Here is a 23,982-nt window from a genome sequence, read left to right on the forward strand (position 1 = left end):
ATTACAACAGCTTAATGTAATATGTATAATCTGTGCCAAGCTTTACTGGGCTAAGTCTTTCATGAACTCAGTTTCATGCAATGGCAAGAGCATGGGTTCTAGAGCCAGACTCTGGATTTGAATCTTGACTCTATCACTTACTAGTTTTGTGATTTGGAACAAATCAATTAACCTCTTTGTGCCTCAGTTGCATCAACTGTAAAATGGGAATAACAATTATACCTAACTCTACCAGATTATCTGTCATTAGCTTGCTGCATCTGTACCACATTCTGAGTCTCCCATGCACTGTGAAGAAGCCAGGAACTGCCGTTCCCAGAATATCCTTTCACGTATGGCTTTGGGTATCATCTGCCTAGGAGAGGCACTGGTGTGAGATTTTCCTGGCAGAAGAGAAGTGGCCATTATGTCCCAAAGGCAGTAGCTACAGGCAGATGTGTGGGTAGGAAGATGTGAGGCTCAGAGTGACTTTCAGGTGGGGCTACTGAGAATCATCTGTCTCAGAGCTGCCAGCCAAGATAGACAGTGAGAGCTTCCCAGAGGTCCTTAGGACATGCAGTGGTCTCAGGATGGGTGTTGAGCTCATTTGCATAGATGTATCAGGTCTTAGTGGCTTCCCTAAGATCCATTGCCCAGCTTTTCTAAAAGACTGTATAAGCCCCTAAAATTCCCTGCATTGGAATTATTGATACTTGGAACATTCAAAGTAGCTTTTGTTTTCCCGACCAAATGCCAACCAGCTAACACACTATCTCATGGGATTGTTGTAAAAGTTTTACAGGTTAAAACAAGTGCTTGGACTAATGCTTTTCACTGTGGATCACAGTCCATAATAAGTGGATGCCTTTTTTCTTAAACTGGATCAGCTTACGTGGCCTGGCACCAAGGCAGGCCCAATTTGCAGACCACTCCAGAATTTTGATCATTCTAGTCCAATCTGGGGAAAAGGCAAGCACATTTTCTGTCTCCTTCATAATGAATCTGGACAAAGTGAATTACCACCAAGGCTGATATAAAAAGATGACTGGCCTGTGACCAATAAGATGTTACACCAGTCCAATGACTGAGTACAAACTTCAAAGAAGAATTTTTGACAGTAACCTAGAATATCATCAGGTGTCTTTCTAAAAGCAGGGATAGCGATTGACATTGTGGAACATTGAGAAGTGGAACATTTGGAATCAGACAGATACGGGTTAAAACGCTGGCTTAGTGACTGCACTGAGCCTGCAAACCTTTTGACACTTCAGGTTTCTCATCTATGAATATGTAGATAATTATATTTATCTTCCAGAACTGTGCTCAGCATTTGAAAGACAATGTCTGCAAAAAAGCTGAGCATATAGTATGTGTTGAATAAATTTGATTTCCCCTTCTATTTAAATAGTTTGTCCAGATATCCTCTTTGACAGTAATGAGGAACATAGGTTGGATTTAAGGATTAACATATGTGAGTATATATGCTTAGAACAGATTGTGGAACATCAGAAATGTTACATGGGTGTTAGCTAAAATAAGCATTTCAATTTCATCATTAAAAGAGATAGACATTTAACAATGAGGTGGGACAACTCATAATTATAAACTATAGAGGCTTAAGGATAAACCTTGCACCTTGACTTGTGTTACAATGTCAATAATGGTGGGAGTGTTTTTAAATTATATTTTTTCTAAAAATAGAGAACTGAATACATCCTCCTCAAAAATGGAAACTTTACAATTAAATTAGAAGGATTTTAGCAAGTGTCATACTCCTGCCCTAAGACTTCCTTTGAACCAGGTCAGTGGTTTGAAAGATTCATGGATAGCTGTGGAATTTACATCCTGGTATGACAATTCAAAATGGTGGCTGGGGCACAGATGATTCTGTGCAAACCTCTGAATTTTTGTCATTTGCAATGGTGACATTTTTCAAGTGACATTCCTGTAAATACTGAATAATAATATATCCCAGACAGAGCCCTCAGGGGACAGGAGAAGAGAATGAGGACAGAGCAGAATTAACACTGACAAGAGTGAGAGAAGACATGTAAGATAAATAGCAAGTGCGGCCCTGTCAGAGGAGCAAGGGCCGCAGAACCGCTCAGATGACTGCATGATTGATGGAATAGGCGGTGGAGGAAATGTCCAGTAATGTAGCAGCAGATCAGTATTGAGAGATGAATCATCCTGCAATTGTACGCTTCTATCTCAACCCTAATGGGGTTGAAAAACAGCGCAGTTTTGAGGGAGGTCCTGAGATAATTGTTCGATAATTGTTTTCTAACAACCTGTTCCCGTGTATTGGCAAAGAAGTTAAATCAAACTCAGGACAGCATTGCGATGCCACTGGTATAAGGACTGGGAGAGCAATGGACTTTCACCACTGAATGGGAATTTCAGCAGTTCTTGACTATTTGCCAATCTAAAGGCGAGAGAGACTCACGCGGGCCTCTCACTGTTGTGGCGTCTCCCGCGTTGTGGAGCACAGGCTCTGCGGCCATGGCTCACGGGCCCAGCCGCTCCGCGGCATGTGGGATCTTCCCGGACCGGGGACGAACCTGTGTCCTCTGCATCGGCAGGCGGACTCTCAACCACTGCGCCACGAGGGAAGCCCGAGAGAGCCTCATTTGGTTGCAAATAGAATGCATATTCCCCACACCAGGCTGCCGCCTCCCTTGCCTGTCTTGCTCGTGAATTTTCACAGGTAATTCCCAGAGGAACATCCTGGTCAACAGCCCAGAACATGTCTTCAGGGACATCGGGAAAATTGTTTTCTAAAGAATGCTAAACATGACCTAACTTGAGCTAGCAATTATTTAGGAAGGAGAAAGAGTAAGGGAGGAAGGACACTCGCTGTCATTTACTGAGTGCCTATTGTGTGTGTGCTAATAATTAAGAGAGGATTAGTTGTGCAACTTCAGGAGTCCCAAAGGATGCAATCAGGTGGATCGATAGGAGCTGAATCTGTGAAGATGCACTAACTAAAGGCACAAAGACTGTTTTCAGAGCATATGATTCTCAGCTTCTGACCATGCTCAAGCAGGGACTGGGTGAGCATTCGTCCAGCTTGGAGAAGGCATCCTCAGACAAGGGGACTCTTGAGACCTTTTCAAGCATGACGTTCTATGGATTATGGGATATTCTTACATTGCTTTTTGTTCACAACAATTTAAGGGTAAATGCTACTCAGAGACAGAGAGGTGATCTCATTGACAACTTACTTCCTACTTTAATCTGGGTGACTGTGTTGGGTTAGCCAAAAACGTGATCAGATAGGATTTGAAGGAGCTGAAACTCACTTTTCAACAACATATTCCTCTAGATTCGCCTAGCATTTATGACACTTGAAATGCTTTTTATATCTAAGAATGTGACAGGCACATAGCAGGTATATATATGTATTATATATATTATATATAATATATAGATACTTTATACATAAATATATACACTATATATAAAGTATAAGGGTCGATATATAAAATAAAATCCATTCATATATAAATCCATATATATAAAATATAAGGATGGATGAATGTAAGATTATATATATACACACACAATTTTAATAAAAGAGAACAAGTTTACCTTCACATGACCCTCAGAAGTATGTCATCTGCCCATTTTACAGATGAGGCTAGTAAAGTAAAGCAAGCTACTTCTACAAGGTAGTCTTAAAGTTGAGATCATGCTTCCCCCAACACTTATTTTTTTTTACTTATGATTCTTCCAAAGAAGTGATTTTTCATGTGTTGTGTGCACCTTTATTCCTCCTGCAATCTTAAGAAACCAAGGCACCTAATAGCAACAAAGGTCTGTTTCACCATAAATAATCTGAGGTCATGACTCTGTCTAATTTCTAAAGTAACCCAGCTAAATATAATTCTGAACTGTATCTCTCCAAAACAGACTCTAAGGCTTTCTGCCAGTTTCTGAATAGAACTTTCTCCGCTCTGGGCTAAGTTTACCCAGGCACTGAGGCAATGAACTCTGATGCTTAATTTAGAGGAGTGGCTTGAGTTTAGATTAGATCCTTGTAATTGTTGGGAATCTAACAGGATTTCAACTTGTTGTTATCTTTACTTGTGGACAGAGATTTGCAGGGAGCTCTCTATAGCTTTGTAGCACCCTGAGATCCATTTTAATCCTAAAAAGATGTTAAATTCACTCTTAGAATATTAAAGCTGGAAGGTAATCCTTAGAAATAATCTAGTCTTGCAACTTTATTTTACAGAAGTGGAAACTGAGGTCTAAATATTTTTTTAAAATCATCAAAGCTCATACAAAGATTGTCAAAGGTCGAATCTAGCCATTAATGGGAAGTTTGAAACTCAGTCTTAGGTCTCGGTCTGGGTTGCGTGCTAGAGTGGCGAATTTATTCCTGTTTGCCCAGGACTTTCCCTGGGCAAACAGTACATAATAGAAAGTCTTATGTACTAGAACCCCCTGTAGTTCTGGGCTAACGGTGATAGCTGGTCACCTACCTTCTGCTCTCTCCAAGGTGTCAGTTACTTATTTCACTGGCGTTAGTACAAAATGGACAGAGCTCGAAGGGAATCACACATTGCAGTTATTGGTGGTATTTAGACACTAGATAGACAGATCCCAAGAGTTCTATTTGAGCTATCTGGTATGGAGCAAACTCTCAACAGACAGTTGTCAAATCAGTGAATGAGTGGATGCAAGCTCCTTGAAGTAGGAGCATCACTAGTCTGTTGTTTTCATTGTTACTTTAATTCCCATCAAGAGCTATCAAGGATTTTCTGCTTTTTAACTTGCCCAGATTTCGATCTTGAGTTACTTGGTAAGAGGAAGCCGTGTGTAACCTACAGGGCTGCTGTTTTGCAGATGGTTCTTCCCTAGGTGTTTTTCACAATGATTTTGAATTATCTTGCCAATATTTCAGGAAAAGTGGCAAAAAGAAGGGAAAGAAAAGCTATCATAATGAGAAGTGACAGGAAGGCAACTCCCTAATAGGGGTTGTCAGGGAGAGAACTGTTGAATAATTCAAATAACAGATTTACTTATTTCTAAGCCATTTCCCATCCCAGCTTTGGAGACATCTGTAGAATAGCTCTGGACTAGGAATTATCCAAGACCTGATTTCATTGCTGCCTGGGGAGGGATCAGTTGAAGGGACAAGTTCCTTCAGGTGACTTGGGGAAATCGCCATGGTTTGAGGTCACTATCAGAATTTTTTGGGTTGGCAGGCCCTGGTTGCTTCTTCCTTGCCCCAGGAAAGTGTGGACACGGCCAGCACCTCATAGGTCTCAGGACAAAAGGTACTGAGCTCTTTCGGGTAGATCAGCAATTTTTATGGCAGCTGCTCCAGTATTTCCACTGGCTGTTCTTTGTTTTTTGCAGTTGGGTCTGGGCACTGATAGAAGTCGGAACTGGCAGTGAAACTCACATAGGTTATGAATCTAGGTTAAAGTAATTTGGCTCCTTTTAAGGAATTTCTGCAAAAGTTTAGAGGTTGTAAGTGGTGAAAGGTATATTTTTGGATAATCTGTGAAATCCGTTTATCCATATTATCTCTGGCCTTGTTATCACAGGTCACTGAGGGTTGGCTCTACTTGTTCCTTATCTGCCCAGGAGGACTCGGGAAGGATTTATTATCCCTTCCCACTAAATCCCTGGCCATATGTGAATCAATTTGCCAAGCAGCCTCACATCTGCTTCGGGACATCCCTGAGAGATGGTCCTGTCATAAGAGTGTGCTGTTAAGTTCTCACTATTACAAATACCACCTCACATTTGATAAGCTTTTACCTTTTTTTCAGGGTAATTTCACAGGTATTATATTTTTATCCACAAAGCTCTTCAAGGAAGGTAAAAATGGTATTAATATCCCCATCTTCGACAGGTAAGAAAATGGAGCAACAGAGAAATGAGGTGATTTTTCAGAACTTATTCAGGTCAGAGCTGGTCCTAGGACCCAGGTCTTGCATCACCCAGCCCTTGTTTACCAAGTGTTATATGAGGACCAGGAATTCAAACATTCACCTTTTCTGCTAGTGCTTGCAAGCTCCTCTAATATTACTAATTGAATTGTAACCGTTTGATGAGATGGGTCTGAAGAAAATTCTTGTTTGTTGGAAATTCTTATTCAAAAAGTCCATCAAACTTAAACAAATACTAGCTTATTATCAATCTGAAAAATGAAGGGCTACTCAAATTAAGCTGAAGAGGAGTTTGTGTTGATTAAGCATTTTTTCGATGCTAGTCACTGTGGCAGGTGCTTCCTGTACATTATCTGCGATAATGCTTGTGAGGTGTTTATGCTAGTGTCTGTTTTGTTTTGAGATAGATGGGGGCACTTAGGGGATGTTTAGGACAGCGTAAGGCTTCTAAATTACAAGGTTTTATAAGCTACTTGGTTTGGGTACAAATATACACAGATACGTATATACTCAAGTGATAAGCCAATTCAATTTAAATAAAATTCAATAAATATAAGCTGGGACTCACTAATTGTGCTGGGCATTAAATGAAACATAACCCCCTCTCAAGGAGTCTGTGGTCTAATGAAAGAAACAGGGCCCTAATTAAAATATCGGCCAAAAGACAATGGGCTGGCATACATGTGTTAGAAACAGCCCACAAGAATGTAGACTTCATGGACGGGAAGCATGATTATATTATTTATAGCCGTATCCCCAGAACTTAGTTGTCTCTTAGATTTGCTGAATGAAAAAAAAAATGAACTAATGAATAAATCATTGTTCTAGGGAAGCATGTTAGAAAGAACTCTTCTAAAAAGGTTAGGGAAGGTTTTGTAGGAAGTGATGGTTGAGCTTCATACTAAAAGATGAGTAAGATGTCAGTGTATAAAGTTGGGAGGTCCTGGAAGAGAAGAGAGCTAACAAGAGGAATGTTTGTGAAAGCGTGGAGCATTTGGGGATTTAGAGGCTCACAAATAATAGGCCTTGGAGTGAGCTCTAGAAGGCTGGAAGGGATGAGGGGAAGTCTGAGAGATGAACTAAAGAGGTAGGAAGTACCAGGCTAAGGCTTTAGATTATCTTGTGCTACAGGGAACCATAATGTTTTTTAAAGTAATAGAGCAGGCTCCAATTTGTGCTTTGGTAAAACCATCTCTTGGGTCTCTGTGGAGGAGAGTTTAGAAGTGGGGAAGGCCTGAGGTCAAGCCAACCACTTACCCATTTAAGAGGTAATTAAATCCTTAATTGCCTTCTCAGCAGTAATGGGGGCTGGAGGCAGGGGAGTAGATTTCAAAATCACTAGAGAGGTAAAGGGTAGAGTTTGTTGACTCACTAGATGTGGGTAGGGAGGAGAGGGCGAAGGTAAAGATGACTAAGGTTTCTAGATAGGCCCTTGGGTGAATATACTCAAATTGCACATTTACAGAGTCTGTGGGTTTCTGAAAAACCCAATGATTTTAAACCCTGCTAACTAGAGGGAAAACTCTTAAATTAGAAATGCAATTTCCATTCCAAATTCATGAGTGCTTTCTCTTACAGCTTTGCTATCTTTGGTTTCTATCAGTGTATATTAAAAAGGGTCAAGATGATGCCTCTTTTCATTTTGTGAAGAAATCAAGGATGATAATAATGTTTGTTTTGACATTTGCACAGTTTAGGCATGTCTCATAACCAGCTTTTTGGGCTTTGCTAACTAACGCAGTGACCAGAAGCTCCAAAATGGGATTTAGAAATCTCCAAATGATACCCAATTAAAGTGTTCCAGGCAAAAAAGCAGCAAGCCTTGCTTTGAAATGTACTCACAGTTCCATTTCCCTAAGATAGGGAGGGAGCTTGGCAACTCCAGTCTGATGCTAATGCTAAAAGCATTTGACTGCAGCCATAATTATGGACAATCAACTATGAACCAGAATTAGGATTATCGGCAATTACATCATATGACTCAGGGCATGATAGGTTCATGGGTTTCTGTCCACCATTTTGCTTGAGGCAAATATAGAGTTCCAAACTTATAAAATTCAGCACAGAATAGGCTAGGAAAGAAATTGCCTCCATGAGCTTCTTGAAAATATGAAATTAGTTACTTGATCATTTGTGGCTTTTATCATTAAGATTACACTGAGTAAATGAGAAACTCAGAATCCTAAGACTTTAAGTTAGGATGAACTTAATTATATAGTTTTTTAAATTGAAGTATATTTGATTTACAATGTCATGTTTGTTTCAGGTGTACAGAACAGTGATTCAGTTATATTTATATATACACACACACACACACACACACACACACACGCATATATATATATTCTTTTTCAGATTATTTTCTCTTATGGGTTATTGAGTATAGTTCCCTATGCTATAGAGTAGGACCTGGTCGGTTATCTATTTTATATATAGTAGTGTGTATATGTTAATCCCAGACTCCTAATTTATCCCCCCTTCCCCCTTTGGTACCCATAGACCCACAGACATAGGATGAACTTTAGAGTTCATTTATTTTAATCATTTTACTGAGGAAACTGAGGCTCAGAGAAGGTAAGAGACTTGCTCATGGTTATGAAAGTCATCGATAATAAAACTAGAAGAAAGGAATAGGCATTCCAGATAGATGGTGCAAGCTTCATCCAAAATGGTTTATCCAATTTTATAAAGATATTTCATGCATATGCATTCGTGACTGCTACTGGCATGTTTTGTCTTTTTTTTTTTTTACCTTGTTTTTGCTTATTTTTAATTGTGGTGAAAAACACATAGCATGAGATCTAGTCCCTTATCAAAATTTTAAGTGTATAGTATTATTAACTCTATGAATATTGTTGGACAGCAGATCTCTAGAACTTTTTCATCTTGCATGATTAAAACTATGCCCATTGAACACCAACTCCCCAGTCCCCGCTCCCTCTAATCCCTTGTGACCACCATTCTACTTTCTGCTTCTATGAGTTTGACTACTTTAGATACCTCATATAAATAGAATCATGAAGTATTTGTCCTTCTGTAGCTGACTTATTTCACTGAGCATAATGACTTCAAGGTTCATTCTTGTTGTAACAGGTGTCAGAATTTCCTTCCTTTTTCAGACTGAATAACATTCCATAGTATGTATGTACAGTTTCTTTATCCATTCAACTGTCAATGGACATTTAGGTTGTTGCTAAGCCTTAGCTATTGTAATTAATGGTGCACTGAACATGGGAGTACAAATACCTCTTCTAGATCCTGTTTTCAATGCTTTTGGATAAATACCCAGAAGTGGGATTGCTGGATCATATGGTTGTTCTATTTTTAATTTTTTAAGGACCATCCATATTGTTTTCCATAGCAATTGCACCATTTTACATTCCCACTAACAGTGCACAAGTGTTCCAGTTTCTTCACATCCTTGCCAACACTTGCCATATATATAATGGCCATCCTAACATATATGAGGTGATATCTCATTGTGGTTTTGTTTTGTATTGCCCTGATGATTAGTGATGTTGAGCATATTTACATATACCTATTGGCCATTTGTATTTCTTCTTTAGAGAAATGTCTATTCAAGACTTTTGCCTATTTCTTAATTGGGTTATTTCATTTTTTTTGGCTGTTGATTGTAATAGTTCCTTATAAATTTTGGAGATTAACCCCTTATCAGGTATATTGTTTGCAAATATTTTCACCTATTCCATAGGTTGCCTTTTTGCTCTGTTGATTGTGTCCATTGCTGCGCAGAAGTTTTTAGTTTGAGGTAGTCCCATTTATCTATATTTGCTTTTTCTGCCTGTGCTTTTGGTATTATACCCAAGAAATCATTGCCGAGGTCAATGTTATGAAGCTTTCTTCTGTGTTTTCTTTTAGGGATATTGTAGTTTCAGGTCTTATGTTTCAGTCTTTAATCATTTTGAGTTGATTTTGTATATGGTGTAAGATGAAGGTCTGATTTGTTTTCTTTTGCATGTGGATACCCAGTTTTGTCAACAGCAATTGTTGAACACTGTCCTTTCCCCATTGTATATTCTTGGCACCCTTGTCAAAGATCAGCTGACCATGTATGCGTGGGTTTATTTCTGGACTCTATTCTGTTTCATTGGCCTATACGTTTGTCTTTATGCCAGTACCATACATTTTTTTTTTTTCCCGTTCACATTTTATTTGAAGACAACCACACCAAATGTCTGTTTCAAAATAAGTTTTTAAATTGAAAATTGAGGACATTTTCTATTTTTAACATAATCAGTAGTTCATAAACTTTAAAGAGAGACAATAAATCCCTGCTTTGATTTTTTATCATAGCTTTTTTTTTTGTAATTAGAATAGGTTCTGTATCTGCACTTTCTGTAGAACAACTACAGTCATACTTTTTTCATTACTGTAGTTTTGTTGTCTTTGTATCTACTTTGCTAAATTTATTAGTTCTATGTAGACCCTTTAGATTTCTGCATATGAATTCATGGCATCTATGAATATGGACAATTTTACTTCTTCCTTTCTGATTAGGATGACTTTCATTTCCTTTTCTTGTTCTGTTTCTTTCTTTCTTTTTTTTTGCAGTATGCAGGCCTCTCACTGCTGCGGCCTCTCCCAGCGGCCATGGCCCACGGGCCCAGCTGCTCCACGGCACGCGGTATCCTCCCGGACCGGGGCACGAACCCATATCCCCTGCATCGGCAGGCGGACTCTCAACCACTGAACCACCAGGGAAGCCGTCTATTTCTTTATCTATGATTTCCAGTACTATATTGAATACAAGTTATGAGAGTGAGCATCCCTGCCCTGTTCCTGATCTTAGGGGAAAATCCTTCAACTTTTCACCATTGAGAATTGATATTAGCTGTGGGAGTCTCATATATGGCCTTTATTATGTTGAGGTACATTCCTTTTTACCCAGTTTGTTGAGTTTTTTTTTTTAATTATGAAAGTGTGTTGAATTTTCTCAATTGCTTTTTTTGCATTTATTGAGATGATCACATAATTTTTATCCTTTATTCTGTTAATGAGGTGTATCACATTGATTTTCATATGAAACATCTTTGCATCTCAGGGATAAATCCCACTTGGTCATGATGTATAACCCTTTTAATGTGTTGTTGAATTTAGTTTGCCAGTTTTTTGTTGAGGATTTTGGATCTAAATTCTTATAACTAGGTTTTTAAAAAATCCATTCATCCATTCTACTTATTTTGATAGGAGAGATTAATCCATTCACTTTTAAAGTAATTACTGATAGGGAAATACTTACTATTTTCATTTTGTTAATTATTTTCTGGTTTCTTATAGCTTTTTTGTTACTCTTTTCCTCTTCTGATGTCTTATTTGTGTTTTGTTGATTTTTTTTTTTATAGTGACATGCTTCTCTGATTCCTTTCTTATTTTCTTTCTTGTCTTCTATAGGTATTTTATTTGTGGTTACCATGGACTTTACATAAAACTTCTTATGGTTATAACAATCTATTTTAAGATGATAACTTTAATGGCTGACAAAAGGTTTATTCATGTACTCCCCTTCCCACCACCTTAAAAGATTATTTGCTGAATGACTTTTGCTCAAAGCCTCACCATTACCACTCTCATCTGATCCATTATCTTTCTTCTGGGGTATTGCCATATCCTCTTAGGGCCTCCCTGCTTTCTTCTATGCTCTTTTCTCCCTGACTGGCCTCCTCAACTTGCCCAGTTATTCTCTAAACAGCAATCAGAGGGGTCCATCTAATACTAAATCAGATTATGTCCTTCATTTGCTTATAACCTACCACTGGCTTTCTACTGCAAAGGAAAAATGCCAAAGTCTTTTCAATATTTATAGGTCTCTGCAATCAGCCCCTGACTCCACACCTCTGTGGTCACTCAATTCCAGCCATACCGGCTGTTTTGCTGTTCCATGACCACACCAAGTGTTCTCCCTCCTCAGAGGTTTGTACTTGCTCTTTCCTCTCTCTGGGAATGCTCTTTACTATAACCATGTGGTTTACTTTCTCACTTCCTTCTGGTCTCAGCTCAAATATTGGCTTTTCTGGCTACCCTGTATAAAATAGCAATTCTCTACCCCTCCTACACAGCTTTAGTTTTTTCCATAGCAATTATCATTGCTTAGTTTAACATATATTATTATCCTCTAGTCTAACATTTTACTATTATTGTTATTGTTATATTATTTGGTTGTTAACTTCCACAGCTAGAATGTAAGCTCCATGAGGGCTACAATTTTGTTGATTACATTCACTACTGTATCTCTAGTGCCTAGAACAGTGCCTAGCTGCCGATAAGCATGCAGTCACTCAATAAATATTGGCAGAATAAATGAATGAAAGTATTAACACATGGATGCTGTTGGATATAAACTGAGGTGTACTCAGGGGAAAGTAGCCAGATCAGAGAATTCCAAACCATAAGAAATTATTGTTGATTCTAATTGTAGTCAATTTTCCCCTTACAACTTATAACATATGTGAATGCTGAGTCTGCAGAAGACAAGACATAGTGAGTGGCTTCAGATATTTGAAGGACTACTTTGTGGAAGTAGGAGGTGAAGTTACTCATGGATTCCAAAGACTAGAACACCAACTCACAGGAAAGGAGCTATAGAGAGACATGCTTATTAAGCAAAAGGAAGAAGGTGCTCTCTGACCATTCGCACTTGCATAATATGAATGGGCCACCTTGCTTAGGTAGTGAGCTCACCATCATCAAAGGTGCTCAAGCAAAGACTGGATGAGTAGTTAGTGGAAGGCCCAGAAGACCTATGAGGTCTCTTTTAACCCTGAAATTTTAGAATTCTACAAACATGAGAGGAAGCAAGAGTGTCTCTAATAAAGTATCTTACTACAGTGTGATGACCATTTATTTTATATCATCTACTATAATATTTTTTCATAGCTGGAGAGTATTCCATTATGTGGGAGAATCCAACAAATTTTTATTAAATACCTAATGTTGGGTATTTTAATTTTCTACATTAAAAAACATTAGACCTGAGTTGGTCCCTTTCCTAGGGAGACATGCTAACAGCAGTGGACTGGTGGAACTTCAAGGACAGCTTCTCAGAGCAGTATACGTTCAGGCAAAACTGAGAGTGGGTATCTTCATTTTTTGGTCAAATCCTTTCTCTGTGTTGAATACTATAATCCAGTGGCTAAGTCAACAATCTATTGTGATGGAATAATGAGTGGGGGGAAGATATCTGGGGCCGTGAGTTTTTCCGATGTCTTCTAGGTCAGAGCTTCTCATATTCAATGTGTACACAATCACTGGGGTTTTTGTTAAAGATTCTGATATAATAGGTCCGGTATGGGGTCTGAGTTTCTGTATTTCTAACAAGTTCTTGAGGGAAGCTGACCATTTTATGAATAGCAAGGTCCTAGTTCATATTCCTCAAGGGGCTCTCTATGAAATTGCCTTTCTATGGAGTCAGAGGCAGCAAATCTCATCTCATTCCTAAAAACATTTGGAATCATTATGATGTTTACTTTGCATCAAGAAAAGCAATGACAAGTGCTTACTAATGAAAATAGGCTGTTGAAAGGAACTGCCAATTAGATAGAAACAATTTAGCTTGCATCTCACTCTCAAGGACAAAATTAGTCATGCATGGTATTTCCAGTGGGAAAAAAGTGCTTTAAGTAAATTATTTAGTATTTATATTTGGTAGTGGTGCATGCCTAATAAAATCAGTGGTGAAAACAAATAATTATAGTATGTTATTGGCATCACCTGGAGTCTAGACCTGCTGCCCTGTTGTGGGACTTGGTGGATGAAAAATCCTGACTCTCCTGTGGAAGGGACAGAGACTTTCATTACATTTGTTTGTGGCTTCCCAAAGTGTGGCCTGGCTATTTGTGATTAGTCGAGTCAGTCTTTTTGCTTGTTAAAAGTACCTGCTCTCAGGAAGTCATGTGCTCACCTCTATTGTAGCAGTTGAACACAGTAGGTAGCAATTGCCTCTTTATTTTTCTGTTTCTCCCACTCTGTCATGGGAATGACAGGGACAGCATGCTGTCCACTGTACAGGCTAATATTAGGGAACTAAACAAATATCTTTCAGACTGAAAGAATGAAACGTCATTTGGGAAGAAGAAGCTCTATATGATAGCCCTGATCATGCCGTCAGCTGCCCTGCAGACCTTGTCTAAAGCTTCGTGCACTGATAGTTCTTCTTGCACCAGCTCAGGAGTTGCCCCTAACATAAAAGCCCTATGTCTTTGTTTTCCCACCTCATATGAGCATCAAAAGAGGAGAATAAAAATCAAAGTACTCTGAAGAACTGAAAGATGAATTTGAGAAAGAAAAATAATGACTGTACTTAGGGTGTATGCATGTGTATGTATGCATTTTTAGATGTTAAGAAAATACTACAAAAGTCTCTGTAATTAAAATACTATCTAACTCATACAAGCCAAGAAACAGATCTAAATATATAGAGAGTATGGATAGTTTAATATATAGAGAGTATGGATAGTTTATCTCATAGATGTCTTGGAAAAAAAATGGCTATCTGTTAGAACAAGTAAGTTAAATCTATCTTTCACATTCTACACTAAAAACAAACAAAAAAGCCACACCAAAACCAAACCAAAACCCAGTTGGCTTATCTAAAGAAATGTTAACAAATGAAACAATAAAAGATCTAGAAGAAAATATAGGTAAATATATTTTTGATGGTGGGGTAAGAAAGGCATTTAGCACTTAATGAAAGAAATTTGCAACTGATTTTCATGTTTGAGACAATGATGGTGAATTTCTAGTTTGGTGAGCATGTAAGAAATAGATACTCTCATATATTGCTGGATGGATTGTGAAATGTACTTACATTGCTAAAGTGCAGTTTGGCAAAAATAGATCAAAAGGTTTCAAATTTTACATAGTATTTGGTGCAGCAGTTTAATTTCTAGAAACTGGTCTTAGAAAATTTTTATAGATGTAGGAAAATGTTGATTTTGTAGAAAATGACTTGAAGCAATTTATCAATAAGGGGTCAATCAAACAAATCTTTATGCAGCCATGTGATGGAATACTATTCAGCCATAAAAATGATGGAGAATATTTAATGGTAAGGAGAAGTGCTGACAGCACATTGTTAGGTAAAGTAGAAGGTCAGAAAGCTAAACAGAAAATGTTGTCCCTACTTTAAGGACAGGAAAGATATATGTGCAAAACTAATAATGGTTATCTATTAGTTTTATATCATTATGAATGACTTAGTTTTATATAATTATGCTTTTTATATTTTCATATTTTCTTCAATAAACATATTTTACTTTCAGAATTAGAAAGGAGTGTTAATAAGAGAATAAAACCCTCTTATAGATGAAAGTAGCATTGTTGTAATTATTAAAAATGAACAGGGCTTCCCTGGTGGCGCAGTTGTTGGGAGCCTGCCTGCCGAAGCAGGGGACACGGGTTTGTGCCCCAGTCCGGGAAGATCCCACATGCCGCGGAGCGGCTAGGCCAGTGAGCCACGGCCATTGAGCCTGTGCTCCGCAACGGGAGAGGCCACAGCAGTGAGAGGCCCGCGTGCCGCAAAAAAAAAAAAAAAAAAAAAAAAAGGAACAGATGCTAATATTAACAATTGTACAAATTAAGGTCAGGCTTACAGTACTGTTGTCAACTGTTTTTTTCTCTGTTAAATAAGGTTTAAAAATTTTTTTTGCAAAAGTAAACAAAGAAACACGTTGAACAATACTTGAGTAGTCCAGAAAAAAATCGCTCTTTTTATTGGTGGGATAGACCACGTTTGCTGTGGTAACATCTCCAAAACTCGGTGTCTTAAAATATAAAGGCTTATTTCTCATTCAGGACACATGTCTATTGTGGGTTTCTGGATGGGAGGGAAAGTGGGAGATCTGCCCATCTTGGTCTCTTAAGAGATTACTATCTTAAATGTTGTCAGAAACTGGCACAGTTAAACAGAATGCAGGAGAATCTCACATTGGCTCAGAAATGACATATGCTTTTCCTTACAACTCATGGGCCAGAACTAGTCATGTGACCCCACCAATCACAAGGAGCTGGGAAGACAGAAATAGTTAACGAACAGTACAGCATTCCTGATTTCTACCCCCTCTTCTTTCCTTCTCTGGGCAGGGGGCTCTAGAACTAAAATCTGAAGGCTGGCAGGGTCATGATCTGGCAATGACCATGCTCAAGGTTGAAAGGATTAACATGAGCAAAAGAAGAGAGCTGAGACAGAGAAAATATTGAGCACATTTCTAGGGAAGTTTGAAAAATGCTCTGCATTTCTCTTTCCCTGCTATGATTAACACGGAATTCTATAGGTGGTTCTTCATCTCTAAAGTAAGGGGTTTTGACTTTTAGTCCTCTACAGCCCTTCATAGCTTTTTTTTTTTTTTTTTGCGGTATGTGGGCCTCTCACTGCTGTGGCCTCTCCCGTTGCGGAGCACAGGCTCCGGACGTGCAGGCTCAGCAGCCATGGCTCACGGGCCCAGCCGCTCCGCGGCATGTGGGATCTTCCCGTACCGGGGCACGAACCTGTGTCCCCTGCATCGGCAGGCGGACTCTCAACCACTGCGCCACCAGGGAAGCCCCCTTCATAGCTTAAAATTCAGCATATGCTGAAAAGAACACTAATAAGAGCTAACTTGGATTTTGTGCCTTTTATGGGCTTCCTACTTTTCCAAGTTATTTCTTTGGATTATCCATTTGTTATGGGCCAATTTGTGTCCCCCTACCCCAAATTCATATGTTAAAGCCCTAACACCCAGTACCTCAGAATGTGACTATATATTTTGAGGAAAGGCCTTTAAAAAGGTAATTAGTTAAAATGGGTATGTTGGGGTGAATCTTAATCCAATATGACTAGTGTCCTTATAACAAGAGATTAGGATAGAGAGAAAGAGTGAGAGGAGAGATGCTAGACACATGTACACATACAGAAATGACCATGTGAGGACACAGTGAGAAGGCGGCCACCTGAAAGCCAAGAAGAGAGGCCTCAGGAAGAGACCAAACCTGCTGACACCTTAATCTTGGACCTCTATCCTCCAAAACTGTGAGAAAATATATTTATGTTGTCTAATAAGCCACTCAACCTGTGGTATATAGTTAATGACAGCCCTAGCAAACTAATGCATCATGTAATACATATGAAAATCCTATGAGTTTGGTACTATTTTCTTTTCCACATTTATAGGGGAGGATACTGATTATAGTGAGGTGAAGTGAGTTGCCAAATTGATACATTTAGCTCATGGTACTTTAATTGAAGCAATGAAAGTAGAAATGAAGTAAGAAAACAAGGCTTTCACCTAATAATAGGTAACAGTTGTAGGACATTTGGCAGGCACAATTATGTACACTTTATATGTGTGCATTTTTTTAACAGTAGTTGTCAGCTATTTCTGTGTAACAAATTATCGTGAAATATAGCTGCTTACTACAACAAAACATTAAATATCTCACAGTTTTTGTGGTCCAGGAATCCAGTCACATCATGGCTGGGGACCCTCTGACTCACTGTCTCTCACAAAGCTGCATTCAAGGTGTCAGCTGTAACTGTGGTCATCACAGGGCCTGACTGAGTCCAAGCTTGAGGCAGGAGACAGATGGGCCCCTGGGCTGGATGCTAGTGTTTATGAAGTGGAGTAAAATTGAAGCTTTGCTTTCCCCCAGACACTCCAAGGACAAAGCTAGTGGCAGAAGCCGAGCTCTGCTGGAGTAAAGAGATAAGATGACCACTTCTGAGTCAAGGAAAACTTCCCTGTCTGCACATGTATGGGAAGGCTCCTTGGAGGTCAAAAAGAAGGGGGCGCTACCCCATAATAGGTGATGCCAAGACCCCCATAGGTCTCTGTGGTGGAATCCATCTTAGCAAAATGTTGCGCATGAATGCTGGGGAGGGTCCTAGGACAGGTCAGATGTGGAAAAAGAAACAAGATAACTGGCCAAAGGTAAACCAACAAGCGGAAGGACTGTCTTATATAAGTGATTTAAATTACCTCTTTACTGCACTTCTCATTTGAAAGGACGCCCACACCCTTTCTTTCCTCATTGTATTTCTGCCTTGTTTTAGTCTTAAATAAACAAGCTGTTTCTCTGTGTGCTCCCACTTGTTGTGCTGTCTCTTATAATAAACTTTGTACCTGTTTTTACAGTTTTTGACTTCTTTAAACATCCTTGCTTTCAAACAGGGGCAAGAGCCAGGGCCACTTTGCTTCTAGCCTCTAGCCCCTGGTGGTCTAGTGGCTAGGATTCCTGGTTTTCACCCAGGCTACACAGATTCATTTCCTGGGAACTAAGATCTCTCTTCAGGACTGCTCACTGCTGTCTCTCTGAGATCAAGCTCACTCAAATGGTTGTTGGGAAGATTTAGCTTATTGTACTGAGGGTCCCAGGTCCTTGTTGGGTGTTGGCTAGAGGCCTCCCTCAGTTCCTTGCCATGTGCATCTCTCATGTGGCATCTCTCCACATGGCAGCTGGCTTTCATCCGAGCAAGCAAGAGAGAATAGAGGGGAGAGCAAGACAGAAGTCTATCTTTATAATCCAATTTCAGAGGTGATGTCCCATCACTTTGCATGTTCTGTTGATTAGATGCGAGTCACTAGGTCTGGCCCATACTTGACAGGAAGGGATTACAGAAGGGTATGAATACCAGAAGGTGAGAGCAGTGGCTGTCTACCACAGATGAGCAAACAGAAGCATGGAAAAGGTAGACAACTTTCCCAAAGCCACACAGCTAGTAAGTGGCAGAGTTGGGATTAGAACATGGCTAGTCAACTCCAGGGCCTGTGCTTTTAAGATTTATGCAACCGTGCTCACTATGCAGAGCAGATAAAATGTTATCAGCAACTATGTCTTAAAACCTCTTTGGACTAGAGACGATGGGCCAAATCCAGAGTCACACTGCCCTATCCAAAAGTCAGTTACGTGCTTTGGGGGCTGAGGGGTCTGCTGTCTATATTGGGGTCAGCAGAACACTTTCTGTAAGGAGCCATGGAGTACTTTAAATATTGTGGGCCACATGGTCTCTGTTGCAGCGATTCAACTCTGCTGCTGTAGCATAAAAGTAGCCATAGGTAAGAGTTCAATGAATGGGCATGGCTGTGTTCCAATACAATTTTATTTACAGAAACATGCAGTAGGCTGGATTCAGCCTATGTGATATTGTTTGCTAACTCCTGGCCTGAATCACTGTGGGCCCACAGATGTACCAAGGAATTCTTAATTTTATAAAAGTTAGAGTTACTTGCTTTTTTGGGATCTCATAAGTCACTGAACCAAAAGATGGAGCAAAAGCCATTTTGAAGCAATAGAAGCAGCAAAGGTTGATATATTTTTCCAGGGTCCTCATGCCCCGAAGATACCTCTTGAATGTGTTCAGCCATCGTCACTCCTTGTGCCTTGGACAACTTTTTTGTACTTGGTGGAAGGAATGCTTCCTTGCATTTCCCTTTGGACTTTCATCCTGTTGTATTCTGGCTTGAAGTTTCTTTTTTCTGCCTGAGTCCTTTCCTGTTCTTATCAACTTCCTTGCCCTAGGCCCAGCATTTTTCAGGTTGTTGACAACTTTGCATAATATCCATTACGTTCCCTTAGATGGAAGGGGCCCATGGTTCCTGGGAATTCCATAAAGTCGTAAGTTCCCCATTTCTGAACAGAATGCATGCAAACTCCAGGAAACCCCCTAGGCAAGGGATCATCATGAAACTTTCCTAAAATTAAGAGTGAGCCCTGGACCCTAGTGAGCTCTAGTTTTGGAAGATGTCTCTATTTTTTTTTTTTTTAACATCTTTATTGGGGTATAATTGCTTCACAATGGTGCGTTAGTTTCTGCTTTATAACAAAGTGAATCAGTTATACATATACATATGTTCCCATATCTCTTCCCTCTTGCATCTCCCTCCCTCCCACCCTCCCTATCCCACCCCTCCAGGTGGTCACAAAGCACCGAGCTGATCTCCCTGTGCTATGCAGCTGCTTCCCACTAGCTATCTACCTTACGTTTGGTAGTATATATATGTCCATGCCTCTCTCTCGCTTTGTCACAGCTTCCCCTTCCCCCTCCCCATATCCTCAAGTCCGTTCCCTAGTAGGTCTGTGTCTTTATTCCTGTCTTACAAAATATCTTTATTGATATAAACAGAATTTAGGGAGCAAGGCTAGTGGAGCGCTTTACCCCATTAGGGGAGCAGACCCAAGAATGTGAAGTTTCCTGAAGCCAAAAGCCACCTGGTGACAATGTAGAGTCTTACAAATGATCCCCACGAGAGTTAAATTATAGTTTAAAGAGTTAAGTACTTATTTCAGGATCTCAGCAAATAGCCAACCAGCAATTTTATTTTTAGTATGTTTTCTTTCTCACTGGAGAAAATGATCTACTAGAAAAAATAGTATTTGAAGCCTTTGCCTCAGCCTTTATAGTCTAGTGCTGGGAATAGCTTCAAGTAATATGATGAGCAGTTTCCTAGCTCTTTGCCTAGGGCTCTGTTAGTCTTTTATACATATTTATTTTATTTTATTTTGTGTCTTGGACCTTCTGACACTTAATAATATAATAATATAATTTACCTTGATTACACTGCAGATGGGACTCTCCCTGACTCAATTTTAAAAAATTAATGCATTTAATTTGAGTGGAAGTGTGCAATAAGACACCAGGTGACTCAGCTAAGTAAGAGAAGAGTTCCTAATTACGCTTCTAAATCAAATTGTACTCTGAGTGCCCTTCTGAGGTTAAATCCTGCAGAAGTTTGGGGCCATTGAGGATTACTGACTCAGTTTTCCCAAGCTGAGAATGGAGGGGAGGGGGTGATCTGTATTCAACATACCCTGAGTTTCTAAATATTTGAAACTAACATTCACTACTCTTCCTAAAGTGTAGTGTTTAGGGATGCTTAGCAACGAATGAATCTCTTTTTTTCTCCCCTTAGACAGTTTTCTGAATTCCATTTGTTATCACCTGCTGTTTTATTACACATTTTCTCATAACTGCTTTTGTGTAAGCAGGGTTTGTGGGATAAAGAAAAAAATGACTAATCATTATCTCAAGATGTGGAATCCAAAGTATACTTCAGCATTATTTTAGGATTATTTAAAAATGTATTTACTGCATGCTTTTCTTCTTTCTCGTAACAGTATTTCTCATTAGAATAGATTTATTTATCACTTTTCTCTAAATGTTGTAGTTTGTGACATGAGAATGAAGTATAGACCTTTTCAGAGGGACTTTTTAAAATGACTAGATGATGATTTCTCCCCTGTGCCATTTGTTAGTGTCACAGGGATGAAGAAAACTTTAAAATGATTTTTCTGGGTAAGAAACTAAGATATATTCTTGGAAAGGATGTGGATTATGCTTTCAATGGGCCAAGTCTAATTACCAAATTTCAAGGAGGAAATAGTTTGAAATAAAACCTCAAATTGGTATATTTTGATAGAGATGGTGATTTGGAGGTGGTTGACTTGGTTGATGAACGTGTTTCAAAAAGCTTCTGGTCACTTGTTTGGAACTGGTTTCATTGGAACTCGGTTGGAATCTTTTAATTCTGAAGTTCTAAGCAGGGAAATAGGAGTGAATGGATTCAGCGATGGGTGTGAATTGATCACAGAGTACTAAACTGAGTCAAAATGCGTTCACCTAAAAACCTCAAAACATACTGTTGACTTAAAAATGGGCCCCGGATAAGTGATTAACATTCTTTTGTAGGGACTTGAAAATGGAAAACAGAGATGATATGGAATTAGAGTGGTGGAAATAGGAATTTAAGAAAGGAAGACAATAATAGATTTCAAAACACTAGGGGTTCACTATGACCCAGAAGAAATGATGAAAGTTGAAAAGGTATTAAAAGAGGGTCTTGATATCTGAGAGTGATCCCTGGACCAGCACTGTTGGCATCACCTGGAAGCTTGTTAAAAATGCACAGTCTTGGGCGTCACCTGAGACCAACTGCGTTTTCACAAAATTCTGGGTGATTTGGTACAAATTCAGGTTTGAGAAACATCGCTTTAAAGTAAGATATTAAAAAGATTTTCCCTTTACCAACAATGCTTCGGTAGCATAGGGTTACATTTCCTTCTCTGTGCTTGGAACCACACTATATGGTTCTACGTTAAATAATACATAAGCATAGTAGTGAAAATGTTGTTTTATAATTTTTAGTTTGTGCATTAATGTATAGGTAAAAGCTGGTACACTTGATATTAGAATTATAGAACAGAATGTAAAGGTCATAAACGTAGACAATTTAAAATAACAACAATTAAAGAAGAGAAATAGAGAAGAAAAGAGAGGTTAAAAAAAAGAAGCAAAGAAAGTTATTTTCTCATATTTCATAGCAAGCAGTCAACAGATACTGGTTAAATTTGAAAATCCAGAAAACAGAGTTTATTTGTCATATTTCAAGTCATAAAAGAAACAAATATAACAACATAACCAACAAAATTTGAAGAGCAAGGCAGGGCGGGAAGGTGGAAGGCAGTGTAGATGAACTGAATTCTTCAACCCTCACAGCAAGGAGCTAACAGGTGCTATCCAGGGTTGATAAATCACAAAGGCAGTAGCATGTAGCAAATATGAGTCATATTCCAAAAATCCTACTATGTGAGAAATGTCCCATTTCTTTCTTCAAATCTAATGAAATCAAACTACAATATCTATGCTGCCAATTTGGTAAGAATTCAATGACAGTTAGGCTGAGAGATTTCCCTCTCACCCCTCCTCCCATGTAGTTAAAGTATTGGCCAAGTCTGCTTCCTCTTCCCCTGGGACACATAGAATTTCCCAGGCTCTCTGGCAAGTGGTTATGGCTGAGTCACTGAGTTTTGGCTTTTGGAAAATGAGTGGAGGTGATGTGTGCTGCTTCCAGGCCAGGGTCTCCCAATCCTCCTCCCTCTCTGCTGTTTGAATCAAGAGGCCACTGAGTCTGAGAGGAGAGTGCCGCCATAAGAGGGAAGGAGCTTGGGTTGGGGGAAGGCTGATTGGGACCATCCAGATAGACTTGAGCAAGCAATACATTTCTATTTTTTTTTGGTCTCAAATACCATAATTTTCTTTTATCATTAGATTAGCCTTTTTGAATAATACAGAGATCATGGGGGTTTCACACAAAGCTGATTTCCGAGGATTCCCCACTTGCCTCAGTCAACAAATCATTGTGGTCCCTTGATGTCAGGCATTTGCTCATTTTTATGTCATGCGAGGACATGGGCATTTTTGCTGAGGCTGAGAAAACCAAGGACTGAGGTCTAATTTACTAAAGGAAGAACTGAAAGCTCAAAGTGCCACTCTGGGGGCCCTGGATGAAAAATGGAGGGACAATGTAGCCTTCACTCTGTGTGCTGGTTATTGCTTGCATTTGTAAAAATCAAGTACCTGTGATATTTTATAAGGTTATCGTTAAAAGTACTTCTCCTCTCTAGTCATTGTAATACTTTGATGCTTAAAGAAATCCAGCAAGGACTTAGATAAATGACATATAAATGGAAATGATGTGTTAAGATTCTGATTTGGCTTAAAGTTTTCTCCTGAAAGAAGTTCAATGACAAGGGAGGAATAAGCAAACTGCAACTTGTATAAGATGTGTCTAAGAAGTGACCTTATATGAGAAGGTCCTTTTACTTCTTTGAGCCTTAGTTTCCTCACCAGTCTGATAGTCATGCTACCATTTGCTCGCCTTTCCCAAGTTGCTATAAGGATCAAGTTCAATTAAATGTATAGAAGATTTGCTTAGGACTTAACGATAAATTGATATAAAAATAGAGACACAGAAATAAACACTACCATGTTCCTCCTCACATGGAGCAAAAACTCTAGTGGGTGGGGGGGGGTAGGAAGACATGTACAAAAGCAAATGAATCTATGGATGTGGAAGAATTTCAGAAACTATGAAACATGACTCTAAGATGTTATGAATTTTCCCTAACTTCATGTAGCTGCAGACTTTCTAGTTGTTAAAGAGATAGAAATATATTCTTAATTATGGGTCCATGTAAATCTTTTAGTTCATAATCAGAACTGAAAAAATTGCTGCAACTCTGGCTGCTCCTAGAATGAATGAATAGTTCAGGAATGAATTTCTCTTGAGGAAAAAGGGAGAAATGTGTTGGTCACATTTTAAAAATCCAT

This window comes from Delphinapterus leucas, chromosome 5 (assembly GCF_059928025.1).
Source record: "Delphinapterus leucas isolate spDelLeu-1000000601 "Yukka" chromosome 5, BTC_Dleu_Yukka2, whole genome shotgun sequence".
Lineage (NCBI taxonomy): Eukaryota > Metazoa > Chordata > Mammalia > Artiodactyla > Monodontidae > Delphinapterus > Delphinapterus leucas.